A 27,093-nucleotide genomic window follows, 5' to 3' on the forward strand; every position below is an offset into this window, starting at 1 on the left:
AATATCTTCAGCATCTCAAAATCCTCCTTCATACCTCCTCAGAGCAGGAGAGGGTACATTATTCCCCATCCCAAGGATAATCAAAAACCTCACTTCTAACTGCATAGGTTAACTAGTTGTACCTGTTTGTGAACTTTACAATGATAGAGTCATACAATAGGTTGTCTTTTGTGTTTAGTTTTATTCTCAACACCATGTTTGTGAGATTCCTCCTCATTGTTGTATGTGGTTGTAGTTGTTCATTTCCATTTAATTATTTAATAATTCCCACTTACGGGAAGCTATGGTACATGTCTCCCGGTGCATGCATGCACACATTTCTTGTTGGGCACGTAACTCAGAATGGGATGGCTGGGTCATAAGGTATACACATGTTCAGCTTTAGTAGATATGCTGGGCAGTTTTCCACAGCAGTTGTATAACCATCAGTGAGGGAGATTCTCAACTGCCCCATGTCCGTATCAACACATGAGATTTTCTTTTTCATTGTAGCCCTTCTGGTAGGTTCATAGTGGTGCTGCATTGGGGGTACAGTTGGCACACCATGAGATCATTGAGCTATAGTTATATTGATGTATAAAAGGCAGTTAGTGCCTACACAGAGTGAGTGTGTACCATCGTTAGTCCAAGCTCAGGTGTCTTGGGAGGCGAAGGATGTCCCCAGGTGCCACCTCCCCTCAACAAGTCATACACATTTCTTGACTCCTCTCTTCTAGATTGAGCTGTAGTGTCTGGGCTTTGAAGTTGTCAGTGACTGTGGCTGGAATTCTTGGAGCTGAGTGATTGAGGAGTCCAGGAACCCTAGTGATTGGAGGATAAGACTGACACTCTGCCTCCCAGAGTCTCTAATTGACTCCTTCCCAAGGAGGGATTTCTCCTCTGAGTACTTGGCTCCTACTAAGAGCTGGGCAGAGAAGTACTGGAGCAGGAGCTAAGTTATGCATTAGGGTTTTTCCTCCTAAGATGCTACAAGCTCAAATCAGCACTGGGTGCATTCTTTAGCCAAAAGGGGTCTCCTGCTGCACAGGCACTGAGGATTGGGAAGGGTCAGGGCAAGGGCACCAGGTTTCTGTGGAGAAGGTCACCCTGGGAATTGAGATGGCAGCCTGTTTACCTGGAATCCTTCTTCCTCAGGTTTCAAAGACATCCTAAACCCTAGTCCCTCCTTTACCCCTGCATGCAGCCGGTGGCCAAGACTGGTTTATATTATGTTCTAATTCTCTGACATCCATTTTCACAGTCTCTGCCTTGTGCCTGGACTCTTGGAATAGCCTCCAGCTTCTTCCAGAGAGTTCTTTCCAAGAGAACCTGACTGTATTAGTTTGCTAGGGCTGCCTTAAAGTGCTCCAGCGTGGGGTCTCACACAACAGAAATGCATTTTCTCACTGTTCTGGAGGCTGGAAGTCTAAGATCAAGGGGTTGGCAAAATTGGTTCCCTCTAAGGCCTCTCTTCTTGGCTTGTAGACACCTGCTTTCCCTGTGTGTCCTCATGTGGTTGTCCATCTGTCCATTTCCTTGCTGTGTCCTCACCTCCTCTTCTTCTTATGAAGACCTCAGTCACATTGGACTCCAGCTCACTCAAATGACTTCATTTGACCTTAATCACTTTTTTTATAGGCCTTCTCACCATATAAAGTCAACATTCTGAGGTGCTAGGATTTCAGCATATGAATTTAAGGGGGGGACACAATTCAGCCTACAATGCTGACAATGCATTGTTCTACATGTGACACATCTCCCCACCATAATTTTTACTTTGCTTTCTTGCCTTTGCTCATGCTGTTCTCCTGGTTCTAGGCTGCTTCCCTTTATCTCTGTCTCCAGAGCTCTGTTCCCACGTCCACCAGGGAGCCTCCGGTGCTCACAGACTGCTCTCTGTGCATACCTGTCATGCTCTCCTTCTGTTCCACTGGACTGAGGACTAAATACCAATTTTATTCTCTTCCCTGTTGTTTTACAGAATGTGTTGTGCCAATCCAACTTGACTCTGCCCCTTGAGGGCAGAACTCATGCTTGTCATTCACCTTTGCATCTATTTCATGTCAGGCATGCAGCTAGTGATAAATACTATTGTGGATTGGTTAAAAGCTGCCTTCCATGTGCCCTACAAGGAGCTCCACGTGCCAAGCAAAATACCTCTTAGGTGGGGTGGGAGGTTGCTGTCATCCTTGACTGGCTTCAGGAGCCTGTGGCAAAGTCATTTTCAGTTTAAGAGGCAATGAATTCAGGGACCTGGGAAAGGTTTAAACATGAGCCTTAAATTATTTGCTTAGCTTTGATTTTTATTTTACAAGATTCTGGGCAGCACTGGGAGCTATTTGCAGAAGGGGTGTGTAAGACAGATGAAGAGAGACTGGGTTTACCTAGATGTTGCCTCATATAAAAATATGTGTGCACTGGGCAGGGTCTTCTCTGGTTCAGATGCATGAAAAACTCTGGGTTCTGACCCTGGGCTCACTGGAAGGAGATTTGATATCTGTTCCTGCCTTTTTGTCCCTCTGCTGGGGATGCATTGAGCTAAGCCACTGTTGAGAATGGCCCCTCTGAGGAAGCAGAGGAAGATCAGCTATTTATAGGCTGAAGTCAGACGTGACCCACCTTTTCAGCCTGTAATTTACAGTATATGATGAGAAAATGAACTTCTATTGCCGCAGGAATGTGGAAGGACAGGAGACCGATTTTTCAGCAGCTTGGGGTTTGGCTTATGTGCTTATGAAATGTCTGTGAAAATGGCCACTTTGCTTTGCCAGAAGACTGTGTTCCCTGGTCCACAGTTATTGATGCAAAGGGTGCCCATGTCATGTCTCTCTCAGGGACTGTGGGCATATTCACAGCTGTGTAGATGGTGTAGGGAGAGAAGTTTCTATAATGGGGAGGGAGAAAAAGAGGATTAGGAAGGAATAGCAGGAAGACAATAGATTTAAGGCAGCGCTCTGGTTTTTACAAAGCAGGAAGAGTAATTTTTTTTTAATGTTTTATTTATTTCTAGGAGAGAGAGAGAGCGTGAGCAGGGGAAGGTCAGAGAGAGAGGGAGTCACAGACTGAAACAGCCTCCAGGCTCTGAGCTGGCAGTCAGCACAGAGCCCGACGCGGGGCTCGAACCCATGAACTGCGAGATCATGACCTAAGTGAAAGTTGGACGCTTAACCAACTAAGCCACCCAGGCGCCCCGAGTAGTTCTGAGGAGTGGCCACCCTGGGAGTGGCTTCAACTGACCTCTTGACCAGAATCTTGGCTATTGTTTGGGCTATAGCTCCTGGCCTGAGTCAGAGCCCTTGAGGAAGCTCAGAGATTGATGATAATTTTCCAACCCTCAACAGACTTTCTGGAGCTCTCCAAAGAACATGCGAAACACAGCATGTGCTCAATCAAGTAACAAACTTTTATCAAATATTGACCACAGGATAGGCACTGAGCTAGGTGTAAAGGTGAATAAAACACACATGGACCCTGCTCTGAATTTAGGGGGGAGACTGTCACCATGTCAGGCCTCCTAACCCCCATACACCCCCAAGCCCTGTCATTCACCAGGGTGCTCTCTGAGGGAGCCTGTGGGCTACGCTTGCATCTTTGCTGGCTCCTGAACTAAACCCTTGACTCCTAAACTTGTATTTATTAAAGGTTGTTAGAGAGGTCTTATGGAATAGGATGAGAAGAGATGAGGACAGAACCTTGGAGAAGACAGCAGATGAAGCTGAGCACACAAAAGCAATGGTGAATGAACAGAAAGAGAGTTAGAAGTAACAAGAATCTAGGGTCTTGGAAGTGTGGTTATCAGAGAGTTTTTGAGGAGAGAGGAACAAATTGTTTTTTAAATTTATTTATCGAGAAAGAGAGAGAGGGAGAGAGAGAGAGAGAGAGAGAGAGAGAGAGAGAGAGAGAGAGAGAATCCCAAGCAGGCTCAATGCGATCAGTGCAAAGCCTGACATGGGGCTCGATCTCACAAATCGTGAGATCATGACCTGAGCCGAAATCAAGAGTTGGACACTTAACCAACTGACCACCTAGGAGCCTCAGGAACCAATAGTTTTAAAAGCAGAGGAATAAGAATCTGGCAAGTTGGAGGTCATAGGGCTGGTGCTTGAGAAGAGTGTTAGGAGTGGAAGAAGTTGGTTGAAGAATAAATGGAAAGATGCAGAGATGTGGGCAGAGGATGTGGCCAGAGAGCTCTCTCTATAGGTGTTTAAAGATCATGCTTTTAATTATGTTGCTTAGATCTTCTGTATCTTTGCTAATTTTTGTTTTCTTTAATGTATTAATTATGGGGAGAGGTGCTAAAATTTCCCATGGTCATTGCTGATTTGTCAACTTCATGTGACAGTTTTGTCAATCTGTATATATTTTGCAATTGTATTCTTAGGTGTGAACAATGTTAGAATTGTGTTATCTTCCTGGGAAATCATTCTTTTTATTATTGGGTTGTGAACATTTTTGTATCAAATTCTTTGTCTGAAATTCCATTTTGTCAGGCATCTTTTCATTGGTATTTATTGGTATATCATTTTTCCATCTTCTTACATACAATAGCTATCTTTTGTTTTGAGCATGTTTCTTTTAAACAGCATATAACTGGGTTTCATTTTTCTATCTAATCCGACAATATGGGCTTTAATGGCTTGAATTTCATTCATCTCATTTCTTGTCATTACTGATATATTTGGATGTATTCTATTTTCTCTTTGCATTGACTTCTCCTCTTTCTTGACTTCTTTGGATAAGTAGCACTTTCTTTATTGATCCTTATACTTTCTACTTATTTGGAAGTTATATGTTTTTTCCCTAATTTCCAATGGTCACTTTAAACAATTTCATGTACACTTTACCTAACATCAAAATTAATCAATAGTTCAGTCATCTTCCTGAAAAATACAAAACATTTAGAAAGTTTTAACTGGGATTACAACCTTCCTTGTTATTAATTTCTTTTATCCAATATTTTTGTTTCCATATTCGTTATTATGGTCCTCAAATTAATCATAGTTCTTATTATTTATGTTGTTATTTACATTTATGGGCATGTTTACTCATTTCCCCATTTCATCTTACCTCTGACTCCTTTGACTTCCGTTTGAATTTCCTTAATTTTCATCCTTTATATTTGGAGGAAGAAGATTATTCTTTTAGCAAAAGTCTGTTAGTGGTAAGTTTTTTTTTCTTTATTCTTATTCTTCAGTGATAACTTAGTAGGGTATAGAAATCCAAGTGGACAGTTACCTTTTACTCAGTTTTTTGAAAATAGTATTCTACTGTCTTCTGCTTCTATTGGGTCTGTTAAGACATTTGCTGATATTCTTTGCAGGCAATGTGTCCTTTTCATCTGGTACTGTCTTTGGTGACAATACAAACCAACCCCTGATTGTAATTTGTTGTTAACCTTCCAAGAACACTACCCTAAATTTTGTATGATTGAATTTTTTGACTCTTCCTATTGAATTACAGCACAGTTCTACTTAGTAAAATTAGTAAAACATAATTTTACTTGCATATTTTTAGATAAATAAAGGTTGAGATTCAAGTACTGTATTTTATTTCCACTCCTTAATGTGTCATCTTGTAAATACCATGTGATTATAAAAGTGGAGTGTGCATGGATTAATCTATTTTAGAAGGCTTACTATCATCTTATGAAGCTTGCCTGTGAGAAAAAGGGTGTGTGTGGAAGTTCATATACATTTAATTTTCTAAATATAAGAGATAAACTTGGCAATTTGTGATCTATAAAGAACAAACCTAAAAAGAGGGGAAATCTGAATGTATGAGGAGAGAAGGGAAAGCTGGTGAATGAGGATCATAGAAAGCTTGAAAGGGAGCAGAAGTTTTCTTCCTCTGATATGGGGATTCTGTATTTTTTGTCTTTGATTCTTAAGCTTCCAGATCTTTCTTCTTAAGGCAAAGTTCACTCAAACTACTCCGAATCCCCCATGCTGTCCTTGACCCTGATCATGTTCTTCAATAACTTCTTTTTGCCTAATGAAAAAAGTCTAAGCATCCAAAATGGCATTCAGGGTCCTCTGAGATTTAGACTTTTCTTAAATTAGACCATTTCTTAAATGGTCTTATCTCCCATTTCTCTTTTTCACTTACTCTGGCTAGTGACATTAATCGACTTGCTGCTTTCTGAACATGCCCTACATATTCTCATCTCCCCAGTTTTGATTCTGAGCCCTCTCACCTTGGCAGGCTAGTTCCTTCCCATTTTCCAATTTTCCTCATCTATCCAGATATCTCTCTTTCAAGGTCCAACACATCTCTCCTACTCTATGTTTCCCCTTTCCTGATTCTTTCAGCTATGTCCCCATAGAGCCTTGGGCCCTTCCTGAGGTTAGTTCTCACCACCTACCTTGTATTGTTATTAAATACAAGTTTCTTCTACCAGACTAAGAAGTTCTGAGGGCAGAAAACTTGCCCAAATTTACTCCTGTGATCTTCAGTGTATCTCACAATTAGAGATGCACCCCCAATGGTCATGAATGAATGTAGAGGAGATTTTTATTTACATCAGTATGAAAAGTATTACCAAGAATTATGAGAGCTATTTGCTAGTTCGGTGGCTTTCACAGCAGATGGGATAACTTCTGTAACATATCTGTAAGCCCGAGGGCAGAAGTGACCTTGTGCTGGGGTGCCGACTCAGCTCTCACTTGTGGAGGGGTCACATAACTCATTCTGCAAACTTGGGTAGCAGAGAAGGAGTGAGAGACTTAATTGGGAGAACAACCCTATGACTCCATTGTAAAAGAGAAGACCTCTTGACTTCAGTAACTAGGAAGATATGACCCACTCCAAGGTCTGCTAACGCCTTGGGGTCTCTGGGAGTGTAGATTTGGCTAGTACCCCTCTTTTGGAGCATCTATAAACATGAAGGAGCAAGGAATGGACTAGAATGTCTCTAAGGGATGTTCTACTCTGCCGGTCTATGGAGCCACTCCAAACAGAACCTTCTTGTCTATTATCTCTCTTTCTTTCTATTGCTTAATAATTTGACTGCATTTGATTCTTCTTGTGGTATTCAGAGAGGACCTGCCAATTAATCTGTCCACCTGGTCCTAATTAAGAATGATCAAGAGGCTAGACATTCATAAGCCTATAATCAATTTCTAGAGTTTCTCAAATTTCTCCAAGGGGGTGACACAAAAGCAGTGAGTGGAATCCTGAGATTGTTCCAGAATCTGACAAAGATGAGGATGTATTTTTATGATACAGGCAAGAGCCTGTAGAGTCCAGGGCCTCACTGAACCTGAGGATGCCTTGTCATCTACTTGTAATTCAAAGCTGACAGCTGGGCAGGAACTTTCCAGGAACTTTCGTGAGATCTGATACAGAGTAAAGACTGCAGGAAGGTGTCACAGACTCACACTTTGCCACATTAAACGAGAGCAAAGTAGCTTCTGCATTTTTCTCTCCAGGGCTCAGCATGGCCCAGCTAATCAAGGGGTTTGGCAGTATCAGCCACCAAAGACACTTCATTTTTTGACAACCCCTATTGCATAGGGTGGGTTCTTGAGAAAAATCTGTGTCTTGCTTGGCTGACAATGCTGAATGCTGTCCTTCTCATCATGAACTCCAAAGGAAGGGGGAAGTGAACTTACCTGAATGTGCCCACCCCATGCTAGGACCTGCACTGGGGGCTTGACATGCCAGGCACTCAATACAAGAAGGTTCATGCTCACCTTCCTCCCCTGGGAGTTCATGATGAGAATGACAGTGTGAAATACACTAAGCTTCTTGACATACAAATTAACGGCTTTGTTCTAAGAACAGCAAACGCCATTGCCTGCAAGAGCAACTTCCAGCAGCTTCTCTGTGCCCGGAGTCTGCATGCAGAGCAAACTGCCCACAGGGGGCAGAGGCATTGGCTGGGGAAATTTTATATGATTAGTGGGGTGGATTCAGACCCTCAGCAGCTCAGCGCCCTGCCAGGCCCGCCAAGCAGGCTCCCCCCCCCACCCCTTGTTTAGAGCAAGGCTTTCCATAGCAGATGTTTTCTTTTCTTTTTTCTGAATTGCTAAATGTGTCTGAATGATGGACGGCACTGGGAAGAGCGGTCGTGGGCCTGAATTCTTTGATGCTTCAGCACATTTTGGGTTCTGGGAGGCAGAGATGGCCAGTCAGTTTCTGGGACCCATTCAAGATTCACTCACTAGACCTTTCCTGTACACCTGGCAGTCCCTGTGCTGTTTGCTGTCACTGTACCAAGATGGTACCTTCCGTCAAGGATGCCCTGAGTCTAGTGGGGGAGCCAGAGGTACACAAGGATCTGAGGCAGAATGTGAACAGTGTAGTGCAGTGTGCTCAGTCTTTTCAACATATGTCTCCTGTTGAGAAACATAAATCTTGAAAATTCCTTTAAAGTTTGTGTTTCAAAAGCAATAGAGTGGGGTTTTTTTTTTTTTGGTTTTCAAATATGAAATTATAATGTTGAATATATTTTAAAAACTACACATGTCCTCTGAGATTTTTTAAAAAATTTTTTATTGAGGTGTAACATGCATATATAGTATATAGTATATGAATTTTTACATACATATGCACTGGTATGAATACCACTCAGATATATATGGAGTCTTTCCAGCCTCCAAGAGGCTCCTTCATGTCCCTTCCAAGTGAATCCCCACACCCCAGTCACCCAGAAGTAACTACTATTCTAATTTCTATCAATGTAGATGAGTTTTGCTTTTTCCTGAACTTCATATAAATACAATCACACATTTAGGATTTGTGTCTGGTTTCTTTGCTCATGTCCTCTGGTGCATGAGCAGTAGTATATTCTTTTTCACTGCTTGGTACTCTTCCATTACATGATCCCACACAATTTATGGCTTCATTCAACTCCTTTGAGAATCACTGGTGTGTATACAAAGAGCTGTGTTTGCAGCCAGATGTAGAAAGTCACAACTTCCTTTCCTTCCTTTCTACATGACCAAGAGAAGTCACTTCACCTGTTATCTTGGTTTTCTCACTTGTGGAATGTAGAGGGGTCACTGAACTCATGTATGCAGAGCCAATATGGGTGATGCCCCAGAGGCAGGGCCTACACATAGTAGGCATTCAGTGCACGGCAGCAAAGTTACAAAGGGCTGTAAAATTCATGTGTCTGTTGCCATGGGTGCACAGAGGCTGAAGAGCTCCCTTTACATGCAGGACAGGGGCAGGCATCATGTGAACAAAGACACAGAGGGCCGCAAATGCAGGGCATGTTGGAGAGATAGCCCTGGGGAGAGTACCAAGATGTGAAGCCGTCGAGTCCTCACACCTGAGTGGCTTCCGTTGGTGGCTAGGAAGAGCACACAGATCAGCAGCAGAAGATGGCGCTTAAGGCCAAAGGAAAACACTGTCGGCTTGAGCTGCTGGAGTCCAGAGGCAAAGAGATTCTGTGTGCTAGAGAGTTCTAGAAAACCATCTGGGAGACAGTGGGGCCAGAGCTGGCCTTTGAGGATGGTGGAGAAGAGAAAAGAGGCATCTGTTGGTAAGGGAAGGACGTTAAGAGCATAGCTGAGGCTGGGGAAGTACGGACACTAGAGCAGATCTGGGGGATGACAAAATCTGCCCCCCTGATTCCCACCACTGCCACTATTGCCACTCTGGCTAGTGTGTTTTGAACACTTACTGTGTGCCAGACACTGTGTTAAGTGGAAGGTAGATATTCTCCTTTAATCTCCAAATGGTTAAACGAAGTAGATCCAATTCTCTCTTCCATTTACAGATGAAGAGACCAAGGTTCAGGGAAGTTAACTAACTGACTATAGCCATTTCTGCCAGAGTTTACTTGTCCTTTGGGGGCAGATGAACATCTAACACATTGCCTCACATCCCTGGACAGCTGAGCTAGCATCTCTGGTGGCAGCTATTAATCCCTTCTCAGTACCTTGGAACTGGGTAGCCTAATAACTGGGTGGACAGTTGGTTTGAGGCAGGTTGCCCTAAAGGTACTGTCAGGTGGGAGTGTTCCCAAAATATGTGTGAAAAATTTCCATGTTCTTACTAGAGGTTGGGAATTGGATCTTTATTTTGTTCTGCCCACTATGGTCTGGCTTGAGGAGAGAATTTGGGACAGAGTGTGTTATGGGTTGCATTGTGTCTCCTCCCCAAAGTTATATGTTGAAGTCCTAACCCCCAGTACCTCAGAATGTCACTGTACTTGGAGACAGGGTCTTTTAGGAGGCAGTTAAAATGAAATCATTAGGGCAGCCCTACTCCTCTATGTCCTTGTAAGAATAGGAGATTGGGACTCAGACACACACAGAGGAAAGACCATGTGAAGACCCAGGGTTGTCTGACAACCATCTACCAGCCAAAGAGAGAGGCCTTAGAAGAAATCAAACCTGCTGATACCTTGATGTCAGACTTTCAGACTCTATGGATGTGAGAAACTAAATTTGTGTTGTGGAAGCCACACAGTCTGTGGGACTTTGTTATGTCAGCCCAGCAGACTAATAGGGAGTGTCATTCAAGTTTCCTGAAGCTCAGAGAGGAAAACTTAAGGTTTTAATAACAACAACAACACAATGTTAATCATCATCGTCAATGTACACTGCGTGTGTAAATATCGAAAGGTCGTTTTGTGGGTGACATAACTTGGGTATGAACAGGACATGTTTCTTATGAATAGAGCAGAATTTCTTTGTACAATCTCCACTGCGGGGGGTCCCAGGGAATTCTGTTATGAGTGCTGCCTGGTGATACTAGTTCATCTATAGATCAGATAAATACAAAGTAATTAACCTTAATTTTCCTGCTTATTTTCTGAGAAATGCTCATGCCCCTTCGGCGGTTGGGTGCAAAGGGGTGGCGTGCAGGAAGGAAGACCTATTAGAGGCCTCAGGTTCCTTTTCTCCAACATCCTTTGAAATGAGATGTGTCTAGACTCCAAGGACAGCCGAAGCACGCTCACAGAGGAGATATATCATAGAGATATATACCCAGGGACGGTCATAAAAGTCTCCGCTTGTGATGCGTTTGGGTGAGTTACAGAACCAATAGCTTTGATCAAGTGCGCGCCTGTACTCGATTAGCAGAAGGATAATGAGAACTGAGCAGCAAGGGGTGGAGGGCAGGGGGAGACCAGTGGGGCTGGGGCTGGGGAGCTGCAGTGGGAGGAGCCTGTGGTATTTGCCTATCAGGGGCCATTCTCTGAGCTCCTGGGGAGGGGGCCTGCCTTCGCAGTGCTGTGTGGGGGTTCTGTGGCTGCCTCTGAGCAGTGTAACGGCTCCTCTTGGTGCGCCCCCTCCTTGCCAGGTATTTCTATTTCTACCCATCCCAGCTCTTCCTTCCAGCAGCTCATGGACAGAGAGGCTGGGAAGTATGTGCTCCTTTTGTGGCCAGAAGCTGGGAGTGGGTGGGACCAGAAGCCCCTAGAGGCTGGGAAGTGGGGAAGGTAGGGAGAGACAGGCACCTGCTGTGACCCACTGGTGCTCAGGCTGTGCTTGAAGGGCACCGGTTCTGGAACTATCTTTTTTTTTAATGTTTTGTTTATTTCTAAGAGAGACAGAGTGAGCAGGGGAGGGTCAGAGAGAGAGAGGGAGACCCAGAATCTGAAGCAGGCTCCAGGCTCTGAGCTGTCAGCACACAGCCCGATGTGGGGCTTGAACCCATGAACCGGGAGATCATGCCCTGAGCTGAAGTCGGACACTCAACCGACTGAGCCACCCAGACGCCCCTGGTACTATCTTTTTATCCCCCTTTTGGCGTATCCTTGTCTTTATTTCCATGTTCCCCTCTTGAATCCTACTCTTTGCTTTCCTTCCTTCCTTCCTTCCTTCCTTCCTTCCTTCCTTCCTTCCTTCCTTCCTTCCTTCCTTCCTTCCTTATCATGCCCTTGTTTCCTCCTGCCTTCTCTTCCTTGCCAGTCTCTTTCTTGTAGAACTCCTTCCCTTTCTTCCTTCTGTCCCTGTTTTCTTTCCCCCTTTCTTCTAATTTTTCTCAGTGGCAACAATAATAACTTTTTAAAACTAACCTTCACTGGAGTTGAGCATTCACCACACACTGGTTATGGCTGGGCATCCTGGACATGCTGAAGAGGAGAGAAGAGCCAGTCCTCACAGAGCTGAGGGTCCACAGTGAACATGGATGATTAAATAAGAAATTATTGTAAGACAAAGTTGGGGTTTTAAAAGGTCCAATGAATAACTCTCCTCTTCCTCACTCAAGATCTGGGCCAACCAAGACCCAAGGTGAAATGGTAAGGTAGATGGCAAATCAATTCAGCACTGAGACTCACAGGAAGCTGTTCTTGGAGAATATAGCTTCTACGTTTAGGCAAATGGGCTGCCTGACACTGAATCTCAGTTTGTTCAGCTGGTCCATTAGTCCTGGAAGTCTGGGCCAGGGCAAGGTCCCATTTATAGCAGGAGAGTCTACATTCCAGTGAAAGCCTCAGGGGAGGAGCAAGTAGGCATGGGATATGCTTCCTGCAGGGAACTTGCTCCTAAGAGAGAGGAGGGGGGCTAGATTAACTAGGTCATGGCTCCCTTCTTCCCCTTTGTAAGACTCTGGGTGAGTGAGGGGTGGAGAGAGAGGCCAGGAGGATGATGCTGGTGGAAGCTCACCTCCAATGGAGTGAAAAAACAGGAATGGAAATGTAGCTCCGCACCTCCTCTGTCCTGTACCAGCCCTCATAGCAGGCGTGTGTGTGTGTGTGTGTGTGTGTGTGTGTGTGTGTGTGTGTGTGAGTGTGTGTGCTGGTATATAGGAGGAACCTAACCTCACCTAATGTAGGAAGTGACATCCAATCTGAGACTTACAGGAACGCTACCTACCTTGATGTGATAAGGTGTCAGACAAAATTCAGAACACAATACACAAATTTACTTCTCCCCTTCTCCCTCTAACCTTCTTGATGAAACAAAACTCTACAGAAGTGTCTCATTCAGTTATTCTGTCAACAAACATATATTTAATGTCTATTAAATGCAAGCTACTTTACCCAGCAGGAGGAATGGATTGATTGGATGTGGCTTCTGCCTTCCAGGAGCATTTGGACTGTATGCTGAGTAAGACATCCTCATAGAGGGCAGACCTGCAAGGTGGGGTGTGGAGAATTGGTCGCTTGTTGTTGAAACAAAGTAAGAGCTCTCAGTGAGCTACATGAGGCTTTTATGGGGCTCGTGTGGGGAAGAAGAAAGTTCTTCATGGGGTGGAGGTGGTAAGGAACCAAGCCTTGAATAGCTAGTAGAATTTAAACAGGTAGTCTTGACCTTCTAAGTCGAAAGAAAAGCATCAGCAAAGGCATGGAGGCCACCAAAGGATGGGTATTTGCAGAGATCAGTGAGTAGCCCAGTGTGTCTTGAATACTATATAGGAAGGAAGAGGCTGGAAACCAACTTTGAAGAAGAGGTGGGACCCAGACTCTTGAAAGTCAGTGTAAGTGTAAGGGTCTGCCCACACTTTGATTCCCAGTGTTGATGAGGTTGCTGAGCAGGAAGCATGATGTAATTGGATGCTGTTTAGAACACTCACACCCATTGCGATGCTCTTTGGGTTGGAGGGAACAGACTTGAAGACAGTAGCGATCTTGAAAAACTTTAAAATAGTCCTGTTTGGAAGTTCTGATTGTCAGCAGTGGAAATGAGGGTGGGATAAGTGGGTAGATCTGAAGGGTCACCTTGTTTTGTGGCTTCCTTAGCAGTGCCCCAGTGAACACATGAGGGGAAGGAAAAAAAGGGAGCAGCTCACCCATGACTGGAACCGGTCAAGGCACACTCAGAGGAAGCTTATGTGTGTGTGGAATACAGGGCCCAGTGAGAGAACACTGTGGGGTCCACTGAGACAGCCTCTCACGGCAGGTCCTATGTGATCAGGGAGTGTCAGTGTCAGAGAGATAGGACCCAGCAGGAGGGCTGGTACTCAATGAGGACTGTGGGGTTCTAGAGGAGGACAAGGTTTGCACCTCTTCGCTGTTGGGTTTTGTGTCATCATGTAAATTTTAGGGTCCACCAAAGGCAGAAACAATAAGGAAAGCAAGATCCAGAGAGACAGACTTATTATGAAGGAGCTGGATCAGAGCAGCATTCTAAGCCCCATTTGCAGGTCTCTGCTCTAGGATGTTGTCATTTCCCTCCCGAGGTGCCAGCGTTCCTCCATTGTTGCTTGGACTTCATGACTTCCTTGTTCTCAGAAAGAGAAAGGAGCTTATTAAGTGAAGTGGCTGCCAAGCGTATTTTAAGATAAACAAAGCCTAGATCATTTTTTTTCTCACCACATACCATACATAATTGTATGAAGGGCAGGATTTATTTGGTTTGCATTATGATTTTTTTTCCCTCAAGCTTAATTACAGTGTTAAAAAGGCAACTACAACTTGAAAGAAACAAGCCCTACCATCATGGAGACCAGCATGACCATTCTGGATTTGAAACACAGTTTCTTTGTGAAGGGAATTAATTGTATATGAAACTTTGGGGCTTATGTAAAACACATTTTTATGAAAATAAACTTGAACAGTCATTAAAATGAATAGTTGTTTTAAATAAGACTCAAACTGCATGGTGGTGCCAACAAATTTTAGATGCCTTCTTTATTGGCTTTGTTTTGGGTTCACCTCTGCATTTCTAAGACAATAGCAGGGCCCTGGAGGTAAGTCTTAGCTTATAATTGGGAATCAAATGTATAATTCCAATGATAGATTATTAGGGGAGGTAAGAAAATGAATAAGCTTGAATAGTATTTAGGTCTAAGGAACTTCATGAATAAATAATTCCATGTTGGAAAATCCAACATGTTAGCAGGAAGTGGTGCCTGATAGTTTGGCCTCAGACCAAGGAAGCAGTTAATGGAACTCAGCCCTCCAGCTTTGGGACAGTCCTCAGGTACTCTGTAAATCGGAAATTTGAGTGATGACCCCCATTTTCTCCCCTGCCAGCATTGACACGGGATGTCTCTGCCTTGGAGATCTGTATGGTTCAGGGACAAGTCTAGAGTGAGGCTTTCAGTGGGTTAGTCTACTCAAAACTCTAGCTTAAACAAGCTTCTCCTTGGGGGAGGAGGGGGGCTTAGACCTCTTTATGCCTGGTATTCTGCCCTTCTCCCCATACTTCTCTACTCTCGTTGGGAAGGTGAGTTTTGAGCAGCACTACTCAGCAGTGTGAGCTCAACAGTTGTTCTGGGGCAGATGGGAAAGTGACATCTTTTTTAATTGGTGGGAACTCAGGCTCATGTCCCCAATCCTTGGAAGAATGCCTCACTATTTCCACACCCCAACCACCCACACACATGTGGTCTCCACCCCACTCAATCACTAGCATCTCTCCTCTCCTTAAGGGTGTGTTTTTCTCCCTGCACTGAGATCCTTGTGGGTATTTAGATTAAAAACTTGCATAAGGAAAAAGAAGGGAATATATTAGAACTATATGTAAGGAGGTAAAGGAAGAGTGCTCTCACCTGGCTTTGTATCAACATACATACTTTAATTGATGGTCTATAACCTCAATTCTAGAATAGGTAATGACGCCATTTAGTTTTTTCCTTTGGGTTGTTGTGAGTTCTCAGTGACATAACACCTCAGGCTATCAATATCCTTCTCTACTCACTTCTCTGATTCCCTGCTTATAGTTTGAACAGAGAGCCCCAGAGGCAATCATAGAGGCCTCCAGACCAGTGGCATTTTGTATAGTGAAGTGAGGGAGCTTCATACCTGCTAAGCAGCAGAACGTTTCCTGTTAGGTGTCTCCCGCAACCTCCAGGTGCTGGTCTGAACTGCGGTAGGGAGGTCTTATGGCTTCTGCGGGGTGTGTGCTGGATGCACTATTACCCATACCAGCCTCTAGGCATATTCCTTTGGCAATTTTTCTCCATCCACCCACCATGGTAAAGGTGTTTGTAGCCTGTGGTGTGATGGTATCAGACACATTGTTTCCATGGCAACCACAGCCCAGGGCCCTTGGAATCGTAAGTCCGCTTAGGTGGTTTTCCCTTATCCTTAGGTGTGGGACTGACCACATACCTACAGTCACCTCCCTGAGAGTGAAGCCCAGGTAGGCTCCACCTTTTGCTGCATGGAGAGGGACCCAAAGCAAGACAGAATACTACAGGTGCTTGGAAAGACTTGTGCAATGATTTATTTTTCACGGTGGAAATGCATTCAAACCTAGAAGGTCTGAAGTGCGTTTTGGTCTGGCCCCCAAATGCATGACTAGAAACACAGAGCCTTGACATTTCTCTTCCCGTTCAGTGGCATGGCTCAGTGAATCAATTCAAACCCATTAAGATTTCAGAATGACAGGAGGAGAAAATCCTTCCAGTGAACACTCTTAGGATACTGTGACCGAACACCATTTCCTTAGACCTGGACCATTTTCTCGTTTTGAAAATCCCATCAATTGCAATCCCCTCCTCGAGGCTGAGCATCTGGTTTTTACTTTCCTATTTCTTGACACAAAAGCCCACAGCAAAGGCTTGTAGATATATGAATTACATACTTGTTAGTAACACCGTGTTGCCCCATGTTGAAGAGGTAACATGGAAAGAGTTTTCAATTTTTCTGGGTTTATAAATCTAAAGAGATAATTATCCTTCAAAGGAGTGGGGGTGGCCATCAGAGTCAGGAAACTCAGCATGCAGACCTGGGCTCTGCTCCCAACTAGTCTTATGATCTTTGTTTGTAGGATTCTCAAGTGAAATTGTGTATGTGTGCCTGCGTGTGTGTGTGTGTGTGTGTGTGTGTGTGTGTGTGTGTGTTTGTGATGTCTTAAGCAAACTGGTTTTCTGTGGGAACACAATTGAATTTCTAAAAGTCTAAATTAAGCGCATCTTCTCCGGGAGCACATCTGTTGCACAGAGTGAGGCCCGTTCCATCAATACAGTTGCCTGCAGAGCAATGAAGTCATCCCCATCTAATTCCTGAAACCAGAAATGAGGATAACAGGCCAGTATTAAATATTAAAGTTTTTCACATTTTGCTGTTCTCTTCCAGAGAACACAAAGAGCACTGACACATTTCTGGAATTCAGGTGGATAGCTAATGGACTGCAGGAACTTTCAACTCAACTGGAGCGATACATAAAGAGAAAACTTAATTACAGTTAGGATTCTATGGGTTAACTGGGTTAGCAAGTAGCCTCCATATTTCATAGCATCTAAGACACTATTGATTTTAAGATGCACCATTATTTTATGTACCTCTGAGGGAAAAAGTACTGCTAATTAAACTGCAACCACAATGCTTTATAACTTAGAACTATAATTTTACCCTTCTTGAAAGAGCTCTTTAAGATTTGTTTAGATACTTGTGCAGACATTAAAATGAAAATACAAGCAAAGTATGTTGGTTGTAATACTCCTAAATTGTCTTCAGAAGATGGGCTCTGCTCATTGACTCTCTGATTGAGAGTTGCTGGTGTCTGTGGTTCTCCAGGCAACACCTCCCTCTGTGACATTAAGAGCAGTGGATACAAGCCTTTCTTTCCAGAGCACTACACCACCGATCTGAGGATTTCTCTTCAGACCCTGACACATGTTTACAAGTTCTAGAACCGGTGCTTTCTTCATCTTACAAGAAGGTATGAATCCAGGACTCATTGTTTTTCTCAAATGATCCTGAAATGGTTCGTTGATTGAAAAACCAAGGTTTGTAATTATGTAACCTTGCCACCAGGACATCAGCCAAGCGTGCTCATGTGTGGACAGTGACAACGCTATAACTTCCATCTTGTTTGACAACAATTGTAAGATGACAACACCAATGCCAGGAGGACTGCCCTGGTGAGCTGCTTCCTGCTTCCTTCCTATTTCCTGCTTCTCGAATCTCAGATAGCTCTAATGTAGAATAGTCTTAGGTAACTCATCCAATTCGATGCATGGACGAGGTTGCCTGATGTTCTCAGTGGCCAAGCCCTGTATGTTTGCTACATAGAAATGGGAAGTAGAAGAGAGAGAGCAGAGCCTAGATTCTTGCCTTTGAGGATGAGTAGCTGCACTCACTAGTAACATGGGACTCAAAGAACGATCCAGCTTAAGTCCTTCTCAGGAAGTCCTGCCCCAGTACCCTTGCTGTGCTGACATAGTAGCCCATACTGAGCTCTGTCAGTGTGGGGCATGTTCTGTGTGGTGGCATAGCTCTATGTATGTAGCCATTGTAATATCCTTGACAGTAACAACCCTATAAATTCATCCTCATAAGCCAGTGCCTAGTGCAATGTCCAGGCTTTAATAGATTTTGGGTGAACAGTTGCCCAAAGACTGAGGATGGAAAGAATGGAGCAGGAAGTGCTCAGGGACAGGGATATGCCAGCCAGATTTAGAGAAGGTGGATGGAGTCTTGCTGTATTTCTGAGATGGAGGGTGTGTGACAAGAAACAGTGGAAAGTCGGAGCAGGAGGGAAGGCTGGCCTTGAGTACTACCAGGAGGAAGATTATTTGGCTGTATAGAACCTGATAAAGACTGTTTCATAGCACATGTGTGTAATCCAACATGTATATTGAGTCACAGATGACAGTGCATGTAGCAAAATGAATTGATCAGAATTAACCATCTATCAGATGAGGTGGTTTAAACCAAGAAACTGATATTCCTGAAACTTCAGTAAAGTAGGTTATTTTTAAGTAGTAACATTCATTCAATCATTCATTCATTTAATCATTCATTCATTCATTCATAGGTTCTACTATGATTAATAGTAGTAGCCATGGACCACACTTTGAGGATACATGGATGAATAATGTATAATTTGTACCTTGAAGGAGATTACATATGTGGATATGTAACTTTGGATATATAAATATATAGTGTATATGTAAAAGAGGAAAATATTTGGGATTCTTTGTATTCTCTTGAGACTACCATGGGGGAACAGAGGAGAGATTGTTTTTACATGGATGGGTCAAAGGAAATTCCACAAGGCCAAGATGATTCTTAAGATATTTATGGCCAAGACAGAGATAATTGTCCTCTATAGAAGTATTCCCACAGAACGCTGGTATTCCCTGACAAAGAGGGTAATGTGGTTAATTAAGTTTAGAAAATGGAGCATACTCTGTTCCCATCTTGAATTCACAGTGTGTGTGAATGCATTAAAGCTCCTTCCTGACTAGCAATAAAAACAAACAACAAACAAAATGCCAGCTTATTTGGTTTAATCTACCATTTTTCCAAACTTAGTTGACCACTCAACCTTTCTGTGGCAGAACACCTATTAATATCTCGCACTTATTAACATCTTCATATTACAGTTTAGAAGACATGACTAATGTCTGACTTGGATGGGGACTTATCTGAAGGCAGAGAGCATTGTCTGTTATTTCCAATACTGTGACTTTCTGCTGCCCTTAGCGTTCTCACAACAAATTGACATTGGTTATGTGTAAGAATGCATGTGTTCATAAGCATGGTTTGTGCCTTTTAGTATCCAAAATTCTTTTGGCAAAGACCAAAAACTATATAGCTTCTGCCTCAAAAGCCATATAGTTTTGTGTGAGAAGGACTATTGATATCAACTGTTATTACACCAAAAATGCAAATGATGTTTCTGAGCTTATTTGGAGACTTGAAAAATGTATAGGCTTTGGACATTGTCCTTAGTACTTCTGTAGGATAAGAGCTTCTAAGACATTCTGATTAGTTGCAATGCTTTCATAGGCCTTGGTTTTATATGTGATTTTGGTACCAATGCAGAAATCACTTGTCAAATTACCCGGAGATTTTTTTCATCTCAGTGGCTGAATAGTGTAAAGCTTAAAGCAAAAAGGACCCCTATTGTTATAATGAAAAAGTTCAGTTTTAACTGAGCAATAAAAATAAATGTTCCCCAATAAACTTATTCTGAAGATTCTATTGTGTCCAGAAGGTATGAAATGACTTTGGCTTTTTGATCACCAACATCCTAGAATAGTACATCCCTGTTACACATATCTGCAATGTGAAATCTCATATGCCAAACCCATATTTCCAGTTTAACCAGAAATATATTCTGATTCATAGACCCACAAGCAATATTCAACTTATATTGATTGATTGATTGATTGATTGATTGATTGTCTGAGAGCACTAAAATAAGGCCATGGCCATCCCGAGTCTTCCCAATACCCAGTCTCCTCCTTTGTAGTCTCCAGGAATAGACCATAGCAGAACTTAGCAGAGCACTGTAGCCCATGACCAGAAAACCATGACAAGTGGTTGCTTTGTGATCATTTGAGACATGGCTTCAGGGCTGACACTATTTCCTTTGCATGGATTTGGGTAAAGAGAAGGCTTTTGACATGTATGTGTTAAATAAATGAATGAATGAACGAATGAAGGCATGCCAGCCTGCCTTCAGCAATGTTCAGACCTGAACGTTTTACACATCAGAGGGCAGATCTGTGGATTTCTGAGCAGGACAGCATTCTCCCCTTGACTTACGCATTCATCATAAACCTGACCAGGTGACACTCAGCGAGTTCACTGCATAGCTAGACTTGAAAACATTTTTTTTCTCACCCCCTTTCCTGAGTGTGTTCCCTTCCCAACCCTCCATCCAAGTCCACTCTGTCTGGGGTAGGTACTAGGAGGTGGGGAGTCAGGGAGCATGCCTTGAAAGGCATCTAAGGGTAAAGAGAAAGCCACATCTTGGTGCTCACACAGCTTCTTCTGCCTCAGCTGCCTGTGTGAGCTTATGGGAGAGGCTGAAAAGCACATTCTTTAAAATCCTGGCCCTTAAAAGGAATGCATCTTGGGCTGAAATGTCAGCTTGGCTCTGCCCTGACTGCAGGACAGTTCCTTTATTGCTGACTTTTTGACATGATAAAACCCAGCCCCTTCTCCTCCACTCTGGGGATGGTTCCTAGAACTGATGAAATTTGAACTGTATTGGATTTTTATCACAATTCAAGGATTTTACAAATTGCATTTCTATCCTTCCTTTTTGGCTTCCTCCCCCCCGCCCCCCCCAACTCTGTCTCAAAACCACATCTTATCCAGAACCAGTGGCATTAAATGTCCAAGTAAGCCTTTGCTCCAGACCCTGGGGTCAGCCGGGTCACATCCGTTTCTCTCCACCTTTTAAGAAGCCAATATGGGCCTCCACCTCTCTTACCCACAGCAGGTTGGGTCAGATTGTGGGAGGCCTGAGGATGAGCTCATCAGTTTGTCTCACTGCCCAGCTCACAGCTCCTCTTGCTGAATTGTCACTTGCTGAGTTAAATCCGAATTCCTCAAACATCATTCTTCAGTTATTTTAGTCTTTGGAGATTTTAAAGCATTGCTTCTTCAGATGTATTCCAACTTTGTTTGGAAATGTGGCTTTGCTGACTTCTGACCTTACAACAGGCCCCCTGAGTTTAATTGCCTAATGTTAGAACTGACCAGACATTACTTCTTCCCTCTCCTTACAGATGGAAAGACAAACTGTGACCCCTGCAGACAAGGGGCCTCTAAGTGTCTTTGCTCTTCCCTGTCCTGGATTTTCCTAGGCAGATTGTGTGCCTATGAGCAGGGGATCATGGTGACCAGTCTGGTGGCTTTCTGAAAGAAAGGACTGCACAAATGTTTCAATAGACAAACGCTCGTTGGATACCTACTTATGAAAGACACTCAAGGGTGGTCTGGCAAGCCCATTGCATAGAAAGTGGAGCCCCAATTTAGACAAAAGCTTCTTTTGTTCATTCATTTGTCTGGGGGTTCTATATCCCAGCATAGCAATCTGTGAGTGGTAAGGATGGCTAGTTTATCTTTTAGGGCTTTGGACTTAGGGGTTTATCTTTTACGGGTATGTACTTAAGATGTACATACATACAGCAAAGTGATATCCCAGCAGGACAAAGGTATCCAAGCAAAGCCTCTAGGTTCATAGGAAGGAGGAGGAGATGTGGCTGGGAATGAAGCAAGCATGGTAAGCTGTGTGTCTTGAGCCCTGGGTGAAGCTTCTGCAGGGCTTGAGTGGGGCCCAGAGAGGAATCATTCCCTACCTGTGGACTTAAGAAACTCACAGTCAGTTGGAGGAGAGGAGTCACACTGCACACGCTGTGAATACTTGTCCAGGGAGAGGCACAATTCTGAGACTGAGCAGTGTCCAGCTGTCACTGTCCAATTAGCCCTTGTCATTTGTGCCTCTGACTGCATGGTGAGCTGGTGGCCTGAAAGTTATGGTTCTTATGGAAAGACTTGTGTCTCCATTTCCCGCTACACCTGGCAGAGATGACCTGGACAAACTGGCAGTGACCTGAGCCCTGGTGACCACTTCCCGTCCTTGTACCTTACTCCAAACCAGGTTCTAGCCATTTCCACTTTCTAGGCTCCTAAGTGACTTTGATTTTCAATATAGTTACAAGTGTCTTGGGGCTTTAAATTTAATGAAATGGCTTTTAAATGAGTGCGGAGACACCGGAGAAAAGGGCACGGTGGATTTTCACCTTAGCTTGCTAGCTATTAACCACTGGTCCTTGCCTGCCTGGCCAGTGGGTAGGCTAGAGGGTGGGGTGGTGATGAAATGAAAGGCACAATCTGCAGGAGGAAGGGAAGGACCTGCATTTTGAGTGTTGAGTTTGTTTGTTTGTTTGGCTTTTCAATAGGAATAGCTTTGTTGTCCCTGTGCCCAGAAGTGGGCTATCATATTTCCAGTTCTTCCCATGAATGATCTCTCTGAATAGGTGGGACATGGCCAGGCTGGAGGGATGGTTGTGCTATGTGCTTATAAATGTCCTTTGAAAGTCCTCATTACTTTTTAAAAATATTTATTTGTTTTTGAGAGAGAGAGAGGGAGAGACAGACTGTGAGTGAGGGAGGGGTAGAGAGAGAAGGAGACACAGAATCCGAAGCAGGCTCCAGGCTCCGTGCTGTCAGCACAGAGCCTGGCGCGAGGCTCAAACCCACGAACCGCGAGATCATGACCTGAACCGAAGTTGGACACTTAACTGCCTGAGCCGCCCAGGTGCCCCCTCATTACTTTTATCATGCCTTTCTCCGGCATGTACATGCACACACATAGATAAGTGTGCAGACACTCATGGGGCTCTCGAGAGGTAGATGGCATGAGAATCGTGGTGGCTGTATTGCAAGACCAGGTTTATAAAACCAGTGCTCTGTTGGAACAAAGCCCTGGCCTGGAGATCAGAAGGCTTCAGTTCTGGTTCTGGTTTGTATCCCAGAATGGCCCTGGGCAAGTTATTTTCCCTTTGGCATCTTACATTTCTCAGTTATACTGTTAGGTGTTGGACAATACAATCTCTATGGGTTCTCAGTGATTCTAAGGGCCTTCCTCCCTATCTTCCTGCTGTCTCTTGAGATGAGTCAGAGATAAGGTGTTGACACAGACCGGACCTTAGTTTCCACTGGATGAGACATGGAGTAGAAATATCAGTATGACAAGTCATATCTCATAGAGGGTGTTGGGGCCAGAGCTGACAATTGAGTCTAAAAGTGTCATCTGTCAGTTCCAAGGAAACCAGGGGAGATCTGCAAATTGGCAATGACACTTCGTGTTTTCCAAATACAGTTAAATCTCATATTCTCATTCGAGGTTCTCTGGGATTTGGCTCTAACCACTTCCTCCACCCACACCAGCTTTACTGAAATATAATTGACATATGACTTTGTATAAGTTTCTGGTATAAAATGTGATGATTTGATATATGTATATTTTGTGAAATGATTACCACAATATAAGGTTAGTTGACACACCCGTCACCTCACACAGTTACCTGCACCCCCACTCCCACCATTTTTGTGGTACGTTGCTATTAACAAATTTAAAGTATATAGTATTGTTAACTATATTTACCATGCTATATATTAGATTCCCAGAACTTATTCATCTTATCATTTGAAATTTGTACCCTTTGGCCAACATCTCCCCATTTCCCCCATCTCCTAGCTTTTGACCACTACCAATCAGCTTTCTGTTTCTATAAGTTAGATTTTTAAAGATTTCCCCTAGAAGTGAGATCATTTACTATTTATCTTTCTTTATCTAATTTATTTCACTTAGTGTAATTCTCTTAAGATTCATCTCTACTGTTGTAAATGGTAGACTTTCCTACTTTTTTACAGTTGAATAATATATATTATATATAATGGGATATTCAATATATTCCATTATGTTGAATTCAGTTTGCTAGTATTTTGTTGAGAATTTTCACATCTATATTCATCAAGAATAGTGACCTAAAATTTTCTTTTCTTGTAATATCCTCATCAAGTTTTGTTGTCAGGGTAATGGTGGCCTTGCAAAGTAAGTTTGGGAGTATTCCTTCCTTTTCAGTTTTTTGAAAGATTTTGAGAAGGATTGGCATTAATTTTTGTTTACTTTTTAAATGTTTATTTGTTTTTGAGAGACAGAAGGGGGAAAAGTAGGGGCAGAGAGAGAGAGGAAAACACAGAATCCAAAGCAGGCTCCAGGCTCTGAGCTATCTGCCCAGAGCTTGACACAGGGCTCAAACTCACAAACTGCAAGATCATTACCTGAGCCGAAGTTGGATACTTAACCAACTGAGCCATCTAGGTGCCCCAAGTTTTCCTTAAATATTTATTAGAATTCACCAGTGAAACCATCTGGTCCTGATCTTTTCCTTGCTGGGAGATTTTTGATTATGGATTCAAACTCTTCGCTTATTACTAGTTTGTTCAGATTTTACACTTCTTCATGACTTATTCTTGCTAAATTTTGTTTCAGAGAATTTATCCATTTCTTCTTGGTTGTCTAATTTGTTGGCATATAATTGTTCATAGTAGTCTCTTATGATCCTTTGTATTTCTGTGGTATCAGTTATAATGATTCATCATTCAATTACAATTTTATTTACTTGAGCCCCTACTTTCTTTTTATTGGTTAGCCTAGACAAAGGTTTGTCAATTTTGTTTATCCTTTCAAAAAATCAACTCTTAGTTTTGTTGATCCTTTCTATTGGTTTTCTATTCTCTATTTGATTTATTTCTGCTCTCATCTTTATTATTCCCTTCTGCTAACTTTGGGCTTAATTTATTTCTCTTTTTACAGTTCCTTGAGGTATAACATTAGGTTGTTTATTTGAGATATTTCATTTTTCTTAATGTGGGCATTTGTAGTTATAGGCTTTCTTCTTAGAACCACTATTCTACATCCCATAAGTTTTGGTATGTTGGCATGATTTCTTTTTTTATCCATTAGTTCCTCAGGAGTGTGTTGTTTAATGTCCACTGTTTGTAAATTTCCCAATTTTCCTCCTATTATTGATTTCTAGTTTCATGCTGTTATGTTCAGAAAAGATACTTGAGATAATTTCTATCTTCTTGAGACTTGTTTTGTAGCTTAAAGCACATGATATCTTCTGGAGAATGTTCTGTGTGCATTTGTGAAGAGTGTGCTTTCTGCTGCTATTGGATGGAATATTCTTTATGTGTCTGTTAAGTCTATTTGGTTTATATTGTTGTTCAAATCCTCTATCTCCTTATTAATTTTATGTCTGGATGATCTATCCATTGTTGCATGGGGAACATTAAAATTCCCTCTTGTTATTGTATTGTTGTTTATTTCTTTTTAGTTCTATTAGTATTTGCTTTAAGTATTCACATATTCTGATATTAGGTACATAAATATTTACAAGTGTTATAATTTCTTGATGAATTTGCCCCTTTATCATTATGCAATGAACTTCTTTGTCTCTTATGACCATTTTTAGCTTAGAGTCTATTTTGTCTGAGGTAACTATAACTACCCCTGCTTTTTTTGTTATTTTTGTTACCATTTACTTGTAATGTAATATCTTTTTCTGTCCCTCACTTTTAGCCTGTGTATCCTGAAAGCTAAACAGGAGTCTGTTATAGGCAGTATATCATTGGGTCTTTTTTTAAAAACCCATTTAATATTATGTCTTTTGATTGGAGAATTTAATCTATTTATATTTAAAGTAATTATTGATAAGTAACAACCTACTGTTGCTACTTTGTTCATTGTTTTCACACTGGTTTGTTGTTCCTTTCTTCCTTTCTTTCTCTCTTGAGGTCTTCCTCTGTGATTTGAAAACTTTTATCGTGGTATCCTTTGATTCCTTTATCTCATTTTTTTTTTTTTGCATATCTTCTGTAGGTTTTTCCTTTGTGTTCACATAAGCTACATATAAAAATATCTTACAGTTATAACATCCTATTTTAAGCTGATAACAACTTTGATAGCATATAGAAATTATATCTTTTCTTCTTGCATTCTAGGTTTGAGTACTACAATTTACATCTTTTTTTTATGTTGCATACTCAATAACAAATTATTGTAGCTATTTTTAATACATTTGTTTTTTAACTCTTAAACTTGCATTGAAATTGATTTACACACCGCCATTGTAATATTAGGAGTCTGACTGTATATTTACCTTTACTGGTGATTTTTACATATTCATATGTTTTTACATTGTTAATTATCATCCTTTCATTTCAACTAGAAGAACTTTCTTTAGCATTTGTTTTAAGTCAGGTGCAGGGGTGTTGAATTTCTTAGCTTTTTTTTGTTTGGGAAAGTCTTTATCATCCTTTATTTCTGAAGAACAGCCCTGCTGGATGTAATGTTCTTGGTTGAATGTTCTTTCTTCTTTTAATATTTTTGATATATTATCCCTATCCTCTCCTGCCTGGCCCACAAGGTTTCTGCTGAGAAATCTCCCACAGTCTTATTGGAATTCCCTTATATGTAACGAGTCTCTTTTCTCTTGGTGTGATTTTGGCAGGTACCCCAGATACGAAGTAATGACACATTCATCAGCACAGGCTCTGACTTGTCAGGATGAGTGCCAGCCATGACAACTAAGATGGGGCATTGGTATATACTGGCTGAACTAGGCCAGCTGCAGGCTACCTATGATAGCAAGGATGCTTTGAGCCACTGGCTTAAAGGAGAAGAAATCTATTATCTCAGATAAGAAGCCTGGAGGTAGGACGGCTCCAAGCTGGTTTATTTCAGTAACTCCACTGCACAGTGGAAGATTCAGCTTTTTTTCATATTTTTGTTTTGCTATCTTTAGGAACTGACATTGTCTTCAGGCTGCTTCCTCTTACAATAACTGACAGCCTCCTAATAATCCCTAATACAGAACAAGATGGGGAATAGTCCTTTACATCAGAGAGAAAAACTTTTCCCAGAAGCCCCAGCAGATCCCATATTACATACCATTGCCCAGAATTTGGCCATGGCCCAATCACTGGCAAGGAGAATGCCATCTACA

Source organism: Hyaena hyaena, unplaced genomic scaffold (genome assembly GCF_003009895.1).
Source record: "Hyaena hyaena isolate Hyena2069 unplaced genomic scaffold, ASM300989v1 scaffold_138, whole genome shotgun sequence".
Classification (NCBI taxonomy): domain Eukaryota; kingdom Metazoa; phylum Chordata; class Mammalia; order Carnivora; family Hyaenidae; genus Hyaena; species Hyaena hyaena.